The following is a 16,745-nucleotide window of genomic DNA, read 5'->3' as shown; positions in this document are numbered from 1 at the left end:
TTTAGGTTGTGTAAAGACTTACCCTGACTAGGATTGTGGTCCCTACTTGGACAGGGTGAATACCTCTACCAAGTAGACACCCAATTTCTAATATGCACACAGACACAATTGACCTGTTCAATGACAGATGTGGAAAATAAATTCCTAGATTTAGTAAAAGATAGAAGGGAACTAGAGTTTAATTCTAAGACTCATAAGGATCTTAATGCATAACATAGGTGGAATAAAGAGGAGATCAAACATTAAGTGGAAGGAAATTTACCAACTTTGACTTTAGATTGGCAGCACAAAGGGACGTTATGCATACATATTGACCAGAGTTATTTAGACCCATTGTTTATAGGGAAAAGTGACTGTGAACATGTTTTTGATATCAGGGGAGAAATAGTGAGTTATTTCCAGATTTGGAAAGATCCTCTGATTCCCTAAGTGTATTTTATTTGTGGAAGGATGCTTATATCAAATTGCCTTAGGGATGGCATGATATGTGCTATCATGGAATAGTGTTTCCAAAGATTTATCATGTGGAGCATTTTGAGAATCCTGTATGGGATGCGAAAGCTAGCTATAGAAGAAGCCTTAAGTGCTGGTGAGATAGTGAGAGACATCTTTGCTGCATTGATTTCATCTATAGGTGTGATATTGAATTACCTAAATATTAGAAAGTTGTCTACGATAGTGCATACATTAGCTACTAACACAGCAAAGTCCTTATTGTATGTAAACACAGAGATGGTGCGGATAAGAGCTATGGTTTTGCTGAATAGACTTGTGTTACACCTTTTACTCACAAAGGAGTGCAGAGTCCGTCAGATGCTGAAAGTTCAGCAATGCTCTACTTACATCCCAGACAAAAGTAAGGACTTGGTAAAGTATATTCGAAACATTTCTGGGTTGACAAAGGATTTGAAAGACTTAGAAGCAACAGATGCGTGGGAAGCAATTGGAGATGGAGTTTCTGCTATAGGCAGATGGTTTGGAAACTTCAGAAGTGGAGTTGTAGATTTTGCTCAGAAGCTGTTGCTGGTTATTGTCATATGTGCAATAGCTCTGATGGTGGGATAAAAAATGTATCAGAAAATGAAGGTTGTAAAGGGGAGAAAGAGTAAGAGAGTGGACGTTGAACTGGAAGATAGTGTAAATAATATGATATGAAGTGCCTTTAAGAATCCAGACAAAAGCTGATGAAAACAACAAGGTTTTGGTGAGTCTCATTCCAGAAAGGAGTAAATTGTGATGAGAGCATAACTTTTCTGTGCCACTATGTTCTAGAAGTGATGTGAAAATGTAAGCAATGACATATTTAATGTGTCTTCAAATGTATTCATGTTGCAGTGCAAGTAGAAATGCAGAAGAGTTGTATACATGTTTGGTAATGACATATATTAATTAGAAAATAACACATATGTATTTATAGTCAATGTATTGAGATTATGGTATCAAAGATAAATCATATTTTATTACAGTTATTTGTCATTTATTGTTCTTATGAAGAGAATTGCACACATAGCTATGTATTTGAATGTGCATTGAATTCTAAGTAAAGTTTATTTGAATGAAGAACTCTGCGAAGTGCAGGAAAAACTCCACTGCGCTACATGGCGTTCCGCAAGTGGTGGAGTTTGGCTGAGTCACACTGTTCGTGTTTATTTTCAGTAACTGGAGTTTTTCCTGTGCTTTAAAATCAGCATAAAACATATCACACGGAGCACCAGAGGGGGCTAACTTCTTTCTGCCGTTCGAGAAGATTTTCTACCCGAGCTGCAGCTTCCTCAATGTGAACGGCAGCTTTCTCAACACGAGTGCTAGTGACCTGCCGTGACCACCCGCATTCAGAAATTTCACTTGCCCTCATCAACTTAGCGATTTCTCTCACTCACGAACTTAGTGTTGGCAAAACGCGTGAGAGAAAAAACTCTGCTCCGTGTCACTTCGCTGAGTTTTTCAGAACTCTGCGCAGAGCGGCAAAACTCTGCAAACTCCACTAACGGAGTGGAATTCTTCACCCACCCCTATGAAATATATGATTTTTGCACCATAGTCAAGGAAACTGAAGAAAAGAGTTGGGGGCATGATCTGGAGGGAAGCGAGACCAAAAACCGACAACATATATTAATACATTGCATAATGGTTTTTAATGTGGCTTTACTTTGATGTATCCAGAAAAGATAAGAATGCATATTAGATGTGAAAGCATATGTGGCCTTATTCTGTAATACCACAGTTCCCTAGGGGTGCACAAAGTGGGTGCACACACCTATTTCACCCCAGAGATACTTTTCATAATACCATCCCCAGAGTCTCATTGCTATGCCATACTCCGGTGCAGCTCCTATGCTGTAAAAATTAAATGGAATTTTGACCTTTCAATTATAAATTTCATGAGGTCTTCCTCAGGGCAGTGTCTTCAGACACGGTCTGTAGACACGTTCATTAGCGAGACTATGGAAGTAGGAAGAGAACATAACGTCAGACCCTTACAGTTAAATCATGGAGTCTGTAGCTGAAAAAGAAGAGAGTCAGGCCTGCTTAGTGCCTTAGAAACTGGCTGAAAGATGTAATTGATATCTAGGGATTGAATAAAATTGTGTATTTTTAGTAGAGAACGTGAAAACAAATTTTGCAGATGGCCAAACTGTGTTAAAAACTGATGGAGTTAACATTCACAGTGTAACCAAAAACGGAAACTAGAACTCCCCTCACTGCCCAGGGATAAGACATGAAATTAAACATCCACTCAGCTATGCTACTAGACACACCTGACTACTGAAAGCAGAGCAATGATTTCCAACAATGAACATTTAAGATACATCACAATCTAGAACTCATCAATTCAACGGAAACATGGCTGAGTCTCATACTCAAACAATTCTCAAGCCATTAATTACAGATGTTTCCTGAAATCATCTGTCTAAACTAAGAAGAAAGAAAAGGAAGTGTAGTGATCTAACTAGTGGTATGTGAAAGGCTTAGCTAGCTACACCAGTGTAGTTGGGTGTTTTTGGAAGACTTTACTGATCTAAAGCAAACTCAAGTTTTTCTGGTGCAGCTGGGTTTACCCGAGGCATTGGTAAGCTGCAACAGACCACTGAGCAATGGATTTCATGGTGCAAAATATGCCATTGGTGGAACTTTCTCTGCCATAAAGGCCCATGGAATACCGCTGCCACTTTCTGTCAGCTAATATACATGTATAAATAATCATTAAGATTTTAGTTTTAGCAATGAGGGCAGGTGAGAAAATGTGTTACATAATGAATTGGAAAATTTGAAGACAGATTACCGAAATTTATGATGCAAAATAAAGCACATAACTCACAGGAACGAGGTGTTTGAGTGTGATGTGTTTCTCAGATAAGCAAATGGGTGCTTTTGGAGAGTGGGTGGTAGTGCTATATGGAGCAGCTTAAGAACAAACACAAAAGAGGTAATAAATGGGCCAACTCTCCCCGGTGTCCCTGTTTCAGGGGGTGGATGACAGGAAAATACCTCATTCTGGTGAAAAAAATGAGGAATAAAAGAAAGTACACATGGCACATGCCGAACACAGAATCATAAAGGTGCTTTAAATGTAATCTCATTAAATTGAAAACAATACAAAGCAGCCATTTTGAGAGATTATGCACAGTGACACTAAAGTGTTGTATCATATACAGGGCATCATTTTCATTAACATTTCTAATACAGTAACACAAATAAACTAATAAAATTTACTAGTAGTAATTAAGCGCTAGAGCAGAAAATGAATAAAAATATTTTACTGCAGGAGTGTGAACTGAAGAATTACCAACAACATCAGCAACAATTCAATCCTCTGAGTCAGCTTTAGACCAATAATGCATTTCAAACTCAATTCTTAGGTACCCACTACCTTCTGATCTGTCTGATTCCTAAATATTAGACCACTGGTGGGAAAATACACTGATGTTTTGAACATTAGTTTAATACAATTTGTAAAACAAACAAAACAAATATTGAACAAGATGGGGGGGCTAATAGTCAATCTAGCAGAAGATGAAGTAGAAGATCTGCTTGTTGCATTCTCTTTGCAAAAAATAGTTGGTCATTCCAATACTAAAATGTTTAAATGAAAGTGTTGGCCCTAAATACAATATTGATTTCAAAAGATACACTTTTAAAACTGCTTGCCAAGACTAGAAGAAGCCATGGATGATTTAGCTACCTGCGTCTGTAAATGTGTGATACGTTGTGAGTATCTTAACTTTAACAATGAAGAAGTAGTACAGCTACGTATAATTGATTACGCTCATCCAACATCAATTAGAACAAAAATGCGAAAAGGAACCTATTGAACTTATGAAAATGCTGCAGGGTAGCACACACAAAGCAATGGCAGAAACTCAAGCAAATAATACGAACAATATAATCACAGAACAAATTTGACGAATGGGATCACGTGGGAAAAAACAAAATCAGAATTGTGTCACTAGAGTAAAAAGTGAAAAAAGTGGTATACATAGCCTCACCTCTCCAGGAATGTGTTTTGCTATAGGTCAAAAGTGTTGGACATGTAACAAAGTACGTGTTTACAGCAAAAGCCAACAAGGTCTATCTTGTATATTCAACTAATAGAAAGTGAAGAAGTAAATGCTTCAATGAACACTACACAATTGAGATGTGTGTAAGAAAGATTATCCTTAATGGAAGAAACAGTGGTGGCTGTAAATGCAGAAAATGGGCACAAGTAACCTTCCTAACAGGGAAAAATTCTCAGGTTTAAAAAATCGGTCAATACACAGGTAGTTTTTTCCTCAAAAGTGGGACTTTCTGCAAAATAATATGTACATTTGAATATAGGAAAATGTCCAACAAACCACGGCTGCCCCATAAATCATAGATACATTTGAGTGGAAATGCAGCAAACCCGTAAGCAATCTTGGAAAATTCCAAGAACTTCTAAAATATGGCACAATTTTATGGCACAACTGCACTAAGAAGGGTGGAGTTCCTACTCTGTGTATTCTTAGTAATGTTACGTTATTCTTAGTGGGACTGTAGCAATGACATTCCAAGTGACATCTGAGTTCACATCTTCATCAAAGAATTGGGCAACCTTAAAGATACTCAAATCACCCAATGTATTAATAAGACTGTCATCCCATTGCTAAAAATGATCTACTAAGACCAGTACACATACAATATTAAGTGGAAAAAGAACTTTAAAGTCTACAGGAAAGACATGATAAAACCTGTTACTTAAACCACACCAATCGTGTCTCAAATTGTAGCTATGCCAAAAATGAACAGTGATAAGATTTACATCTGTGTTGGTATCAAGTTATTAAACATAGATATTGCTAGAGATCATCATGCTAAATGAAAGGTTTTTTGAATATGGCAACAGTATTTTCTGAGTTAGGGGTCAGATGTACAAAACATTTTTGCTGTAGCAGAATTAGGCAATTTGTGATAGCAAAAATGTTTTTTGCAATGTATCAAATGCACCAAATTGTGATTTGGTAACTTTTTTATTTTTATTTATTTATTTATTCATTCGGTCTAAAGATTTAGACCATTAAAATTCGCAAAAGTAGCAGTCATACACAATAGGTTGAAACCGTTAAAATTCAAAATAGCAGTCATACATAATATAAATAGGAGCTGGTGGCCAACAATCAGATAAAAATGTTGTAGTAGAAAACTGGTGCTATAATCATACTTAAAAATGAAATAAATTAGACGTACGTACATAAAGAAAAGAAAGAGAAACTTGGATAAAAACTAATGTCTGTCATACAAGTATATGCAACTATTGCCTTCCGTAGAATTTTTGCACAGTATCTTGATCATTTTATGGGCTAATAGAGTTCATTATCGTGTATGGAGTGCTTTAGCGAGTAGATGTTACAAAAGGAGACCTCAAAACTAATGCTGTGGACATGCTTAAAATACAATGAGTTGGATGTGCATAAGATAAATAGAACTTTCATAAAAACTTGTGGCTGTCATGGAATAGATATACAGCAGCTGCCTAACATAGGGCTAAAACTAAGTATCTTGACAATTTGAGACTTATGGAGGCTCTGCTACTCATGTAGGGTGCCACGAATTCCTAGTAAAATTCCTAAAAAAAACATATATAAATTAAGGCTGTACACGTCAATAAAAGAATTCAGGCCCCCTCTAAAGGAGAAAAAAACAGAGATAAAAAAAGAGAGAGATATCTTGATAAAATCACCTTCTGTGGGCAGGTGCCTAAACGACTCACAGACCCTTAGCTAAAATGAACCTGCGACGGAGGGACCAAGCCTCAGATAAATATTTAGTGACTGAGCTAACCACCAATGCAGATGTATCGAATTTGCATATTCTAGTGGCATTGGCTCTATCCTGCAGTGATAGGTTTTTACAGAGGGGGATAATCCACCTCCCTCTTGGTATCCTGTGTAAAGGGCAGAAGAACAGTAAGTGCTCAGTTGTTTCCTTACAATAGTGGCAGAGAATACATTTGTCAGTTAAAGAGTTGCTGGATGTCCAGTGAGCCGTATAGCTGTTGACAGGCAAGATACCATATCTTAACTGGAGGTATAAGGCACGAGCATGTGAAGGAATAGGGAGATTCATAAATTTCTCAGGCCGGGGTTCATGCTTGAGTAGGAGGAATTCTGTCGTTAGTCTGCCCACACCATTATGGTGGACAAAATCTTCATTGATTTTTTCCCAGTATCTTTTTTTTAACAAGTTGCCTTGCGTTGTTGGGGATCAGTTCCGGGTGTTTCCAATATAGGGGAAATCCTATTTCGTTCCAGGCAGATTTCATCTCCTTCAGCCAAAGGATTTTTACCGAGCCCAGGGGAGAAGCCATGAGATCACTTATCGCCTCCCTGAACGGCTGCAGTTCAATTGTTTTCCATAAGCGGATCCAGTAGGAGAGTGATCTCAGGCTCGCTATAGCTTTAATGCTGTTTAGACCTAGGTCTAGCCTGAGAGGGATCATTGGTGTGCCCATCCCTAGCCAAGAAATCTGTCTGAGGAATTGATTTTCTTTAGTTTGTAGGATATCCAATTTTCTGTGCGAACCCCAGAGTTCCGCTCCATACAGGGCTGCCGCACGGATTTGGATATTGTAAATCTCTGCGATTGTATTCAGAGGGGGACTCGGGGCCTTTCTGGACCTGCGTACTGGGGCCCCACCTCTTTGGTTTATAATAAGTGCCCCTTTGTCAATAGCTGCCTTCCAATTACCTGTGTTCAAGAGTCTTATGCCTAGGTAATCAAATTCTTCCACTTTCACCAGCGGGATTGAATTCATTTCTATTCTGGCACTCGGACGTTTCCTTGAGGTGCTAAATATCAAGAGTTTTGTTTTATTTGCATTGACATCCAACCCATAATCTCTGCAAAAAAGCGCAGAATTGGTTGACCAGATTTTACATTCCCATTGGAGATTTGGCTAACAAGATTGTGTCGTCCGCATATAGCAGACACAGGATTTTCTTTCCAGCTAATTTGGGCGAGTCGTTTAAGCAATTCTCCAAGTAATAAATGCAGTTGTTTATGTAAAGTAAAAAAGGGTAGGGGCCAGGACACAACCCTGTCTGACTCCTCTTTTGATGGCTAGAGGATCTGTCAGCTCACCCTCCTTACCACATCTGATTTGAGCATGGGTATTATCGTGCAATCGAATAATGATTTTCAGAAGGCCAAATGGAACCCCCATATTAGAGAGTGTTGACCATAACATATTCCTGGGGATCAAGTCAAATGCGCCTCTGAGGTCTATAAAGACCACATACAGATTCCCCCCCCCCAGGTCCACGCTCTTCCATTTGATTGCCAGAAATCTCAATGCTTGATCTATGGTACTCACAGCTGGTCTGACCCCTGCTTGTAAATTGGACAGAGCTTCAGTCTCCAGGATCCATTCATCAAGGTGGAACCAAAGATGTTTTGCATAGATTTTTTGAAAATTGTCAAGAAGACATATAGGTCGATAATTAGCTGGGTTATTAGGGCTGCATTTTTTGAAGATGGGGACTATCTCGGCCCCTTTCCAAGAAGATGGAGCAGGGGCTTCTGCTGCAATTGCGTTGCAGATTAGATTAAGATAAGGAGCCCATACATCCGGACTTGACTTGTAAAGATCGCCCAGAATCTTGTCTGGACCAGGGGCCTTTCCCCACTTCAATGAGTCTATTGCGGCTCTTGTTTCAGATAGAGTGAATTTAATCGGTGTGACGCCTAGAAGTTTAGGGGCGTCGAGGGTCCTGGGAGGTGCTTCAGATGGGACTTCGTACAATAGACTAAAGTGGTCGACCCATGCTGCAGAGAGAATTGAGGAGCCAGGAACAGATGCAGGGTCTCTACAGTCATCAGCTATTAGTTTCCAGAACCTGGAGATAGCATTGGATTTAGCAGTCTCTAGGATAGCATCCCATCTAGCCTCTTCCCAGCTTCTTCGTGCCATAGAGCATTCCTTCTTATAATCCTTCCTGGCTTTTCTTATGAGCTGAGGATGGCCTTCTTTTAAGGCTTTCAGTAGGTTGAGTTGAGCTTCCCTGCATGATTTGCTGAACCAGCGTGCGCAGCACTTTTTCTTGGAGTTGGAATTACTGATAAGCTCTTTCATGAAGAGATGTTTAAGAGAATTAAATAGAGCCGCGTGGGCTGCTAAAAGCCTGTCGCCATCGCTGGACTCATTGTATCGGAGCATAAGCTCCATTTGGTTGGCAACCAGATTGTATATTGTTGTAAAGTGGTCGGGTGATGAAATAACAGATTCCCATTTTATGCTACACCTGTTGTTTGTTAAAACAAGCTGTTGAGCATAAGCCTTAAAATGGGGTGTATCAAGCGAAGGAAAGAGGCCTCTGGTCAATAAAATCAACGGATCGTGGTCACTCTCAACATGTTCATGTACCCTCATGTCAGACATATGGCCCCAGAGACGAATGTCGAGGAGTATATAGTCAATCTGACTCCTATGCCCTCCACGCCTAAAGGTAGGGTGCAAATGAGTATCTGAGAGGGAGCGACCATTGCATGCTCTGAGACCATGCGAAAGTGTGATGTCAGCCGCTAGGCGAGCTATTTTATTTAGTCTAGGTCTTTTATTGGAGACTAGTTGAGGGATGCCCCAGTAGGCGTCCTCTTGTTTGTATATCTCCTGGACCAGGGGATTAGGCTCAAATGTCACATTAAAATCCCCTCCAATCAAGATGTAGTGAGATGAATTATTTTTGAGGAAATTGTCCAGCGAGGCCAGGGCATCAGAGTCATAATGGCTTCCCACGCTCCTGTTATAGATATTAATTATTAATAAAGATCTCTCCTCAGAGATCGTTACTGCTAAGGCCTGTAAATCTGGCAGCCCATGTCAATTGCTTCAGCTTTGCACCTAAGAGAACTGCTTAACCATATAAGAAGCCCTCCCGATGATCTCCCACAGGGTGTCTTGCATGCTGCAACCCAGTAGCTTTTAAAGCCTAGTCTGTAATTGGGTCCCAGTGCCCATGTTTCTTGAAAAAGACAGATCTGGTGCTCATCAATGAATTTACCCCATACCGGGCTCTGCAGTTTGTTTTCTAGCCCTGCAATGTTCCAGCTGAGAACCAAATCGGAGTCCGCTGTTTTGGAAAACCCAGCTTCTGTCAGGGAGTGTATCCTGCCGGGAGAGGTGCAGCTAGAGGCCATGCTATTCCCCACAAATGTACAGTGATCTGTGTCTTTCTCACCCTGTAGGTTATTCACTTCACCAGGTATTGCATAAGTCGTGTTCCTGTCTGGTGAGGTATCCGGGCAGATAGGCCCAGAATTGCAGGGAGGGATTGTCAGAATCGCTGGAATTACAGAAGTTAGGTCACTAAAGACACAGAGGCTGATGTGCTCGGTTTCAAGACTACTCAAAGTCACCTCCCAGGGACCGTCCTTTAGTCAGTCTATCTCAGAGAGAGACGCCGAAGAATGTCTAGGGCCAAACACAGAGGTAGGCTGAATCTGAGTATCATGGAGAACTCTTTGCAATTGCCTGTTCGCAGATGGTAAAGAGGGAGGATAGAACGCTTGTAGTCGGCACAAGGAGACTTTGGGGGTCATTCCAACCCTGGCGGGCGGCGGGCGCCGCCCACCGGGCAGAAACCGCCCAAACACCGCCCCGCGGTCAGATGACCGCGGGGGGCATTCCGACTTTCCCGCTGGGCCGGCTGGCGATCTGCAAAAGATCGCCCGCCAGCCCAGCGGGAAAGCCCCAGCAAAGATGAAGCCGGCTCCGAATGGAGCTGGCGGATTTGCTGAGGTGCGACGGGTGCAGTGGCACCTGTCGCGATTTTCAGTGTCTGCCAAGCAGACACTGAAAATCTTGCTGGGGCCCTGTTAGGGGGCCCCTGCACTGCCCATGCCAGTGGCATGGGCAGTGCAGGGGCCCCACGACACCCGTTCCCGCCAGCCTCTTACTGGCGGTGTAAACCGCCAGGAACAGGCTGGCGGGAAGGGGGTCGGAATCCCCATGGCGGCGCTGCTTGCAGCGCCGCCATGGAGGATTCCTTTGGCCAGGGGAAAACCGGCGGGAAACCGCCAGTTTCCCTTTTCTGACCGCGGCTTTACCGCCGCGGTCAGAATTGGCCAGGAAGCACCGCCAGCCTGTTGGCGGTGCTTCCATGGTCGTTGGCCCTGGCGGTCAATGACCGCCAGGGTCAGAATGACCCCCTTTGTCTGCTAAAGGATAGGGTCTGTTAGCGTCGGAAAAAAGCAGCTGTACAAGATCAGGGGAATTGAAGTTGATAACAATACAGTCCCCTGACCCAGTTTTTTCTGAGGAGACCACCCACCCTACCCTTCTCACCATCAGTATCGAAGGAATCATGGAGAATGCAAGCCCCGCATTGTTATGCAACCAATGTATAACCTTGTTTTTAAGTTCAGTGAAAGATTCCGGGGTTTTGGTTCTAAGTACAGGTACATTGGAAATTACGAGAACATATGGGCATGACTCCGGTGGAAGGTGCAATGCTCTCAATCCAGTCGAGCCATTGATCTGGGCCCTCCTCTGGGGGTCTATTGGAAAATAGTCATGGGTTGAATTGGAATCGCCGATATTGGTTACTGTGTTATTAGAGGGAACTATACCTTCTAAGAGAGGGGCTGGGACCTTGGGAAGCTTGTTCTTTAAGGTGTTGGCTGCTTCAGCAGAGCCGGTCCATTCTCGGTTTTTAGGGGGACGAAGGCTGTTGCCCATTTGAGCAGATGATCTGATAACATCAATGTGCTCTTGATTGAGGTGAGAGTGGAGGGGGTAGGAATGGATATCTACGTTAGGGAGAGGTACTGGCTGTTGGCTCTTAATGAAATTGTCAAGTTTGTCCTCTATCGTTTGGAGGCGGGCTGCGATGGGAAGGAGCAGCTTAGAAAGCTCTTCTCTTATAGGATCCCTGGTATACTCGTTCTCCTGTCGGCCGTTGATGTTTTTTGAAGGGGTTAAAGTCATATCCTTGTTAAGGGGCAGGGCCAGATTAGGGGGACTTGAAGTCCTAGAGCGTTTATTTTTAATGATAGGCTCTTTTCGTTTCCTTTTCCCTTGGTAACTTGTTATTTAATCGCAATTTGGGTATTAGAACACATACCAATTCGGTATTTGGAAGGAGCACATAATTCAAATACCAAATCAATATGATATGTATTACTGTTTTCCGACGTAATTTCAGTTGCAAATCTGTAATACTTTACCATCTCCCCAATGGAGTTAGCAATCCATTTGCAAACGGCAAGGGGTCCCTTTGGGCCCTCTTCCCCTTAGTGAAAGATGACACAAGTGACAACTGCCTACTCTTAAGAAATGAAATATAAATGTTTCCATTTTTTTTTTTTTAAATACATCACATTTTCCTTTAGGGAAAACAACTGCATTAAAAATAGATTGCTTTATTAAAATATAATCACAGACATCATGGCCTGCTGACCCCAGCAGACCACCATCACTCTGATGGCTGCAATTTCTAATATGTCCCAAATTGCGACCTACCTCATTAATATTCATGGGGTAGGTCTATTGCAAGCACATTAGGAATTACTAACCTGTACTTTTTTTGTATATGAGGAATTGAGATTTCCTAATTGTGATTCACACAGAATCGCAACTAGGAACTCGCAATCCCTAAATTCTGTACATATGGCCCCAAATACTTAGGGAATACCAATTTACTAACTGCGATTAAGAAATAATCGCAGTGAGGAAATCTGTATTCCTAATGTTAGTACTTCTAGTCCCAGACCTTTATGAAGGCTATCACATGCCTGAAATGTGCGAAACATCATGCTATCTTACAACATTTTCAACACCCTTGAATTTAATCACGTACAAAATATTTCATTTTGGCTTCTTATTTGCCTTAGAAACATTTCAAGAGGTTAAATGAAAGACACCAGACCAGTGAAAATGTACTTTATGTAAAGTGATGACATCCCAGGCTGTGGATGCAATCAGAAAGAACACGACCAGGCAGTTTCTGAGATGTGTACTTGTCTAGAAGCTGCTGGACTCGCTCTTAATATAGACAAATATGAACTAGACAAATACTTTTGGGCATGCTTTTTGTTCAAAAGGAATGTGACCTTATTCAGAAAATGTAACCAATATTCATAGAAAAAATTCAAACGACATAGCTGAAGATAGGCAGACCTTCTCTTGACAAGGCTAGCGCCTGTGCATGATATATTCCTTCATGTGCAACAGCCAGCGTGCCATTAAGAAAACTGATGAATTCGCTGAAGATGAATATGTTTATACTCTGAAGCCTGCACATGAGGCTGCTTTCTGTATCTATGTGGTATGCTACTTAGTGCAATTATACTGATTGATGATCTTTTGGGAGGAATGGGGTGAAGTTCTGAAATGCAGTTCTGTTTGTGACTTTTGCAGTAACATTGTTATGTATACGAGATATAGGACCATATATACAAAATAATTGTTGCTGTCAGAAACGGCCAAATTCAGAGAATCGGGCCATTTCCGACCGCAAAAATGTATTTCACAAATTGTGACTTGGGGCCAGATGTAGCAAGTTCCGATTTTACGAATAGGAAATTGCGAGTCAGTGCGACTCACAATTTCCGATTCGCAAAATCGGATGCAGAACGGTGTCTCAGACACCGTCTGCGATTCGCTATGGGGTCGCAAGGACCCACCTCATTAATATTAATGAGGTGGGTCGCATTTTGCGACCCCATAGCGAGTCCCTGCACTCACAGGGATGGAGGACTGCTGAAGACAGCAGAGCTCCATGTCTGTGACTGCTTTTTAAATAAAGCAGTTCTTTTTTTTTTATTTTGCAGCCCGTTTTCCTTCAAGGAAAACGAGCTGCAAAATAATAAAAATAACGAAACCATTTGGTTTCGTTTTTTCAGAGTACGCAGTGGTCCATTGGACCACTGCCTGCTCTGAAAAAACCTTTTTGGCAACATTCACAAAGGGGAAGGGGTCCCATGGGGCCCCTTCCCTTTTGCGGATGGGTTACCACCAGTGTGACACTGGTGGTAACTGCGGATTGCTTTGCAACCGCGTTCGCGGTCACAAAGCAATTTGGCATTGCGGTGCGAGTCGCAAATAGGAAGGGGACACCCCTTCCTATTTGCGAGTCGTATTCACATTTTGCGAGTCGGTACCGACTCGCAAAATGTGAATGAGCATCGCAATGGGCATTTTGCATGGCGCAAACTGCGATTTTCGCTGTTTGCACCATGCAAAATGCTTCCTACATCTGGCCCTTGGTAATATGCTGCCGAATCGCAATTTGTGTTTAGCAATTCGGTATTTGGAAGTGGCGTGTTGAGGTTGTCCCTTCCAAATGCCAAATTGCAGTACTATGGATGAAAGTATTGCAGCCCAATTATGGTCGCAAAACGTTCGTTTTTTGCCGACGCCTCAATGGTGGTTGTAGCCATTCACAATTGGAAGAGGGCCCCCGTGGGACACCTTCCCCGTTCTAAATGTTGAAAGAAATATTTTTTCAGAGCAAACAGCGGTTCTAGGGACCACTGCCTCCTCTGAAAAAATTAAACAAACACTTCATTTTATTTTTTTAGAAACTGGTCCCATTTTCCATTAAGGAAAACAGGCTGCGTTTCCAAAAATTAAAGATTGCTTTATTAAAAAACAATCACAGATATGGTGGTCTGCTGACCCCAACAGGCCACACCCCTGTGACTGTGATGACTGGAATTCCAAATGGGTTGCAAACTGCGACCTACCTCATTATTATTCATGAGGTGGGTCGACTTGCGGCCCACTAGGAATCGTTAAAAGAAATAAGTGAGTTTCATATATTAGGAACAGCATTTTCCCAATTGTGATTCACAGAAAATCACAATTAGGTAATCACTATTCCTAAAATTTGTATATATGCCCCATGGATCTGTGCTGAGTATTATGCATTTCTCTGTAAGACTTCCATTACTTGGAGCGTAATATACACTACACAGACATGATTATTAATCAGTGCTTATCACGTCCCCATTTTTATGTCTATTTGACACGTGTTACTGAAGCAAAATGCTAACAAAGAAGTATTAACAAACATACCTAATGACAAACAGTGAGCTTTCAGGTGGTAAGGAGAATGTGAAGATGTTTTTAAGGAGATAAAGCAAAAGTTGCATCATCTAAACACACAGACCCAGATTTACTAAGGACTTGAACTAACTTTGCATGGTGCAAGTTGTTACAAGGCAACGCAAGTCCTTTAATGGGATTAACAAAGTATTACAAGGGGCTATATGCTTCACCTTAATTGACTTTGTAAGGAAATATGATGCAATGTTGTGGTGAGGAAATTCGATTTTTTAATACGATCGTATCGACCCGCCATTTTGTGGCCCGCCGCCATTTTATGTTGCCTTCACTCAGGCAGCACAGCGAACGAAGTCCATTCTGCCTTTTCTGCTTATTCTGCAACATGGTGTTCAAAACAGCTTTCTGCCTCTATCTTTACAAGGCTGGTATTAAGGTCTGACCGAGTACACTAATCCCTGTCTCGTTTTCTAATCCTTGTTTCAACTATCTGTAGGCTCACACTATTCTCCGCCGATCTTATCTTATCGTCTGGCCTTCGCTGTCCTTTGCTAGTATTCTCTCATTTCACAACTGTCCTCCAAACGCACACAAACTTATCGCACCACATGCAACTTCGTTGTGGATCGGTTAATGAATTAGTTCAAGGGAGGGGTGACAAACACAGCTGGAGGGGAGGCAGCCTTAAGTCACTTGATACTTTGTTCTGTCTTGTTTTCCGACATTTCTATTGACTCTGTTCTATCTTTACATCATTCTTACTGGCTCCTTTCTATGTGTTCTGGGAGTGTATATAGTTAATGAATGTTTTTATACGGTATATAAGATTGTGCGCCACAAAGTAAAGTGGCAGTCTCCTGAGAACATACCTTGTGTACTTCTTGGACAACTGTACTAGCTGCAGCTAATAAAATCTGATCTTTTACGCCTGACAGAGTGTCCCGTGTCTCTGTTAGTTGAGGCAGGTGAATCCAAGGAGATTTTAGGCGTACCCTGCGCCGCCAGGCCCAAAAGGTTCTGGTTCTTCAATTGGCGCCCAACGTGGGGCGGCTTCAGCGGTACCGGTTCTGCCTGAAGGTCGTGAGGAACCCCGCAAGAAAATTCTGGAGGAATCGCGAGCCACGTCAAGCGACCCCTGTATGTCGAAGTGGTCCGAAGGTCTTTTTCAGCGCGGTTACTCCTTCCTGACGGCTACTGACGACTGCTGCCCTGACTGCCGCCCTGCCTTGGCCCTTTCTTTGATGATGTATGGTAAAGCGAGACGATAGACGGGCCTCTGTTGGTGTAAGAAGACATCCTTAGTTAAGTATTTGGTGGGTCGCGCCCACAAATTTTGGTCTTTGTTTTGTCCTTAGGTTCTTAGATTTGGCCATTGCAGTGGCCAAAGCCGAGGGGTAAGTGCATTTGTGCTGTGTAAACTGAAAGTTTTACCCCCTTGATGTTTGTGAACAGCCAGTAAAATCGTGAGATGTCTGGTCTGACTAAGTTTGGAAAACTTTGTTGCTTTGGTTGTAATAGGGACTCCCAGCTTGAGGACTCCTGTCCGATTCCTTCGGTTGGAACTCCCACATATGAGCTCTATTCTAAACATGGTGTTGGTCCTATTGCCTTTAATAAGACATGGACCCGATATACAAAGAAAGATGGTGTTTTAAAATGGCCAGAAAATGGTAGTTTCGAAACTGATGTGCTAGATAATTTAGAAGCAACGTTATTTAAAAGAAAAGCCCGGCCGGCAATGTTTGACTCTTTTCGCCTTTGGCGTAAGGAAGCCAAACAGAGAGAAATTAAACAAGCGAAACGAGATAGGAAAACACAGGGAATGACGATTATACAGGCTGCTCAGCAATTCAAAGATGATGAAATAGATAATGCAATGGAAATTTCAGACAGACAGCATCGAATGGCAATAGATAAATGCTATCCGACGTTGCCTATCTCTTCCCTTGATAAGAGAAAAGATTTTTAGGAAGATTCCTTAATGTCCCACTTATTGAAATTGCCTCCGCCCTATGTACAAGGTGCTAATGCACCCCCGATGTTACAGCCTGTTCAGCCGCCAGTTGTGCTTCCGCCTGCTCCAGCTTTTCCACATTTGCCTCCTCAAGTATTGCCTATGCCAGCTTTGCCTTTAACTCCTTTGCCTTCTGCTCCTTTGGCAATTCCTAATGCTCCTTTAGTTAATTCACCTAATACCTTGTCCCCTATCCTTATGTCAAATTCT

Source organism: Pleurodeles waltl, chromosome 5 (genome assembly GCF_031143425.1).
Source record: "Pleurodeles waltl isolate 20211129_DDA chromosome 5, aPleWal1.hap1.20221129, whole genome shotgun sequence".
Lineage (NCBI taxonomy): Eukaryota > Metazoa > Chordata > Amphibia > Caudata > Salamandridae > Pleurodeles > Pleurodeles waltl.
This window is presented reverse-complemented; position numbering follows the sequence as displayed.